This window comes from Anguilla rostrata, chromosome 3 (genome assembly GCF_018555375.3).
Source record: "Anguilla rostrata isolate EN2019 chromosome 3, ASM1855537v3, whole genome shotgun sequence".
Lineage (NCBI taxonomy): Eukaryota > Metazoa > Chordata > Actinopteri > Anguilliformes > Anguillidae > Anguilla > Anguilla rostrata.
Genome location: NC_057935.1, coordinates 61,099,077 through 61,104,266, shown reverse-complemented (window position 1 = coordinate 61,104,266; position 5,190 = coordinate 61,099,077). Strand labels below are relative to the sequence as shown.

Below are 5,190 nucleotides of genomic sequence, written 5' to 3'. Positions count from 1 at the left end.
TCACCTGCTGTCTGTCCGTGTACATTGTAATCCCTTGTTTTACTTTGCAGATATTCATGTATAATGCGATTTACTATGGTCTCCAGGTCTCTACTAACAGGTCCAACTGCCCCAAATGAGCTAAAACTGGAGATGGGAAGCACTGCTAATGCTGCTTCTCCTGAACTGTTAATTTCATGCTAAAGCTGAAATGGTCCATAAGTCACACCCTTCTGCTCCAATATGCTTCATGAATGGCTGAGCAATTGCAGGATCTTTGCTATCTGCCGTTTTAGATTCCACTTTTTCTTTCATTGTAGGTTTCCACCAGTTTAGCAGAACACTAGCATGCAGGTCCTCCAAATCATGAGCTGTCAGCGGCTGCCTCTCCCTCCGCTGTCCCCTAGCTGAGCTGCACGGTCATAGGCTTTGAAGTATGTGCTGAATGCACTGCATAGGCAGCTGTTGCAGACAGATAAATCTACCAGAGGTATTCCACAATGCTATGTCCTTTTTTAAATTTTTGTGCAATTTTGAATGCACTTCCAACCCCAGACGCTTTAAGATGTACAGATGAGTCACCATGTACATAAGTCACCTATTACCTGATCATCGACCATCCCCACATAAAAATAACAGGCACGCGGCAGAGAAGCAAAGGCCTGAGACCAGCCCTGTCTCATTCTGAGAGGGAAATTACCATTATCTGCTGGCATCTAATTTACACCGAGATCAGAGAGTTGTACAAATTAACTCATGACTCCTGACAAAGAGTACACGTTTACCTCACATGTATGCACTGTTCAGTTATCCATTCGCAGCCCATGTACAAACAGTTTTGTCTTCATTATCATTGTATTCATTCATTAATGCATATACAGTAGTTTGATGCTTTTACCACATAAAAACAAAATGTCTCCCTTTGTAGGTTATCTATATCCTCTCCTTCCCATGGTCTCTGTGGATCATCAGTTCTTACATACTGAAAGGTCTTGCCAGTATGGAGCAGGCTACAGCCAGGTTCTCATTATCCCTTCACTTTTATCACTAAGTTTTTTTTACTGGCAGGGCTGAGCCATACTGACAAATCAACCATGCAATTACATTTTTCTGTCTTGTACAAAATGTGCCTTATATTGTAGCCTCCATGAAGGCTAGTGGAAAGAAAACAATGGATTGTACAATTTGATTTGACTTCACTAAAGGGTATAGCATGAAGGAAAGGAGGAATGACTGCAGAAAGCACAAATGAGTGGTAGTAGGTTAACCTTTAGCTATTATGACTGTGTTGCTTGTTTTTATCTCGTGATGGTTAACAAAGTACAACTATCTGATTTCGTTTCAGGGCGGGACCTGGACACCATCAAAAGGGAGTAATGGAGTGATGTTCACTCCTTGTCCTGGCGGGTCACAGAGTATGCTGGTTTTTGTTGTTAATTTATCAGTTACACAGTTAACTTATCTCATCTGGTTTCCTGGGTCTGAAATGGTTGCTGATGTTAAGGCCGAAACAAAAACCAGCAGACCCTGCGGCCTGCCAGGACCAGGAATGAAGATCACTGGAGTAGTATCTTCTCAACAGGCGCATGCTGGTCTAAAAGGTTATATTTCATGAAAATATTTACACAAAATTTAGTTTGTGTTCTGTTGTTTCTAAAAAAGGAGGATCGATATAGAGAATATGTATATCCTCCACCTTTTCACCTTATAGCCATGTAATTATCTTTCTGCCAGTATGACCATGTTAAATATGAACACCATGGAACTGTTGTGATGAATGTGTGGAAAGAAGCAGTACCCTGCTTAATGTACCTCGTACATATCCCGATATGTTCTGTGGGGGACTCAATTGCTACCTGACAAACATGGCTGAAATGGTCTTTCATGCCTTAATAAAAGCTAGCCCATTCACTTGGAAGCTACATATCAGGGTGCTGGTATCATACAGTAAATCTCACAGTCCTTAGCCTCTATTATGAACAGGAATTCTGCAGTCCAATGTCTTTCCTTCCAGCCACTGCCTGAATCAAATGCAATCAAGTAGTTTGTTTGGACTTAATGAATTGATGTGAATTTAGCAGTCAACAGATTCAGTGTGCAATAGAAAACAATGGCACAAAAGGCAACACACTGTACTATACACACAAACTACTAAACAACCTGGCCCCTAACCATCTTATTTCAAGGGCCTAGCTTGAGACCTATCGAGTTGGGCTTGTCTGACTTCCCATTTACCATAACAACTAAAAGACACAATGGAATAGAAGCTGTTGCACCTCTGTCGATCCCATAGGCTTTATATGGCCCAGTTTTTTAAAGGAAAGGGTGGGGTCATCTGTTGGTGTCAAACAGTGTTTTGTAACTCTAACCCTTGGAGAAATTCTGGCAAAAAAGCTTTATGGTTATGCGGTCATAGGTGACAACTAGAAGCTCAGCTCATAAAACAGGATTAACAGACTGATGAGGTTTCCTCATGCCAAGATATGTGACATCATTATAACAAGAACACTGGCGGAAATGGTGCATTTCTCAGATTCCTTTGCTCGTGCCTGAAATCAAACTCCTTTTATAAACTTTATATAAACATTTATGTACATCTGATGAAGTATCTCATAGATCCTAATAGGCAATGAGGCCAGGATTTTTTAAAGGGCTCAGACAAAGTGCTTTCAACAGAAACGTTGAACCTAATGCTAATGAAGCAAGTCAAATTTAAATGGTGCTACTAAAAAATCTTTCAGTGTCCAATTACATTGCTCCCACGGCCAATCGTTGTAGTAGCCTGTGGAAAAAAATGTCATGATGCACTAGTGTCCTACAGGTGATTCAGCATTCTCCACCCCATTTCCTCCCTGCTGCTACCAACTCTGTTCTCACCTTCAGGGTTGGTGGGGAATTCTGCCACGAGGCAGACACCCTGGCCATCCTGTGCCATAGTGCTGCCAAACCCTAGAAGGTGGGGCTTGCGCCAAACGTAATCTGCAACCATGCCAATGATTTGCCATTCAAGCCATTTGCCAACCCCTTTTCAAGGTCTGCCTCATTGAACTGGACCACTCAGAGACACCAACCTGCCCAATTTAACCGTGCTTAGCCTAATGTCTTTGCTAAACATACCTTTTCCTTAACTTTTAAGCAAACTGCTTAAATACAATAAATACAAATACATTTTCACTGTATAGTGCAAGGATTTTTGAAATAAGTTACATCCCAGTGTAACTTCCTTAAATATAAAATCTTAAATAGGCCTATATTCTGTCTTAATTTTGAAATGAAATTCCCAGCATAGATAAAGGATTTGATTGATTGATTGAAATCAATTCTTGGTGAGAAAAAGTGCATAATAATCCACCATTTTGCTGTGTTGACAAATCAGCAGCAGTGTCCTCAATTCCACTCAAGCACATGTGCCAAATGGCCGTATTCATTTCCATATTGACTTGCTTTCAGGCAAAAACACAAATTTAGACATTCCATTTGATGAAAAAAGTCCACCACTGTGTATTCATCACACATAAAGTACTAAGTGTCTGTTTAAAACACAGTACACAGCTTCAATTTTAAAAAGTATTTTCCCATTGCATTTAAAAAAAAGTCACATTAAGCCACATTCCAAATGGAGGAGGAAAAAAAACTGTCATAACCGTTCAATTTTTATTGCAGGTTGTCTTCACACTGAACCTGGAATGAACCCAATTATTCAAACAAGTTTTTTTCTGACAGGAAAAAACATCAAATGCAACACTGATAGGCAAAGCCATCAAGCATCAATTCTGAAGCCAAAATGTGTTTTGACTTATCACTTGATCTCTATGAACCAATGGGTTATGCTTCTATCCTGTTTTAGAATAACTATTCTTTGATTTCAGAGATTACACAAAATACTAATAATTTATGATAGGAGTTTAGACTAGAGAAAGGAATGTGAGCAACAGATGTCAGGTGGTGGGTTGTAATGGAATGTAGAATTTGTAGGAAGACAAACTGCCTGTCTCAGGTGGATTCCTCCTCGGGAAACCTACTTTGGTTATTCTGGGGCCCCAGTAATAGTAAACTTTCCAACAAATATCAAGGGTTGTGATAAATTGTTTAACAACTATATTGCAGCAATGTTAGGATATTGTGACATTTGAGGAGACTGTGCCGTGGGCAAGGTATGACTACGTGACATTCAACCGTCTTCAGCAACAGTCTGTGCATCTGAGCTCGTCGGTGACACTATGCCAGTCTCTGTCCTGTCCTCCTCAACGTCTCCCAATACTGCTGAGACGCATGCCAGCCTGTTCTGAAACGTGGCCCACACCTGAAGGAGATCGAAATATGCCAATATCAATGACATGGATATGACAGGCAGCGTTCTGTATAATTTTTGTTATTCTTCTCGTGGCGGTTCAAACATTTCAGAACGTCCAGCTGAACACAGAATTACATGTCTCAGTAACGTTTGATTAGCTAAGTCAAGATAATAAAGAATATCACCATCTGAAGCTGTATTAAACTAATCTAAATCATTGATATGAGTGTGATTGCAACAATTAGCTTATAGCTAGCTTGGTAAGGAAACTGAGGCTGCCATGACACACCGCGTGTGAACATCATTACACCCAGTTTTAAAATTGGATAGTGAGATGAGAAACTTACCTTGGCTAAATGTTCCAACTCTCCCGTCCTCTCAGTCCAAGCTTGCAAGTTACTGTTCAATTTGATCATGAGGGTGCGTGCCTCACCGATATTCTGTTGTATATAATACCAAAAATAGTACGTTAGATCTCATTCACAAGGAGACTAAAACTGCAGTATACAAAGTACGTTTCTACAAATTAAGTTTATGAATTAACCACAACTAATTGACCAACCTGTGCAATGTTGTGAATGTATTTTTGCCTCAGTTCGTTAAAATTACGTAAATCGTCTGCCTCCGCCATGGCTGCGAAGCTTCCCGCGCTGATTTCAATCCAGCACACGGTGTGATCATTGGACACACATCAGGAGACTATCGCCAAACTCTGATCAATGTTGTTACAGTTTGTTGTCAAAAAATAACTTCCAATGCATTTTAATTATTGTTTGATAAATACCGCGTTCAAGCTAGTAATTTTGGAAATCACACCAAACCACTTGCTGCTTTTTGTTTTTAACGCTCACTTTGCAACAAAATACTATTCGTCAAAGAGTTAGATGACTAGACGGCCCGGTCTCCTCTTGATTGGC

The 5,190-nt window shown here is 40.2% G+C and overlaps 1 long non-coding RNA gene across 1 annotated transcript; it reads right to left on the bottom strand.

Moving 5' to 3' along the window:
- Positions 1-3,619: 3,619 nt before the first annotated feature.
- LOC135251518 (uncharacterized) lies at positions 3,620-5,190 on the bottom strand. The gene is made up of 3 exons (XR_010329150.1): positions 4,836-5,190; positions 4,621-4,713; positions 3,620-4,282 (listed from the first exon to the last, which is right to left on the bottom strand). It is a non-coding gene; the product is annotated as an uncharacterized LOC135251518 (long non-coding RNA).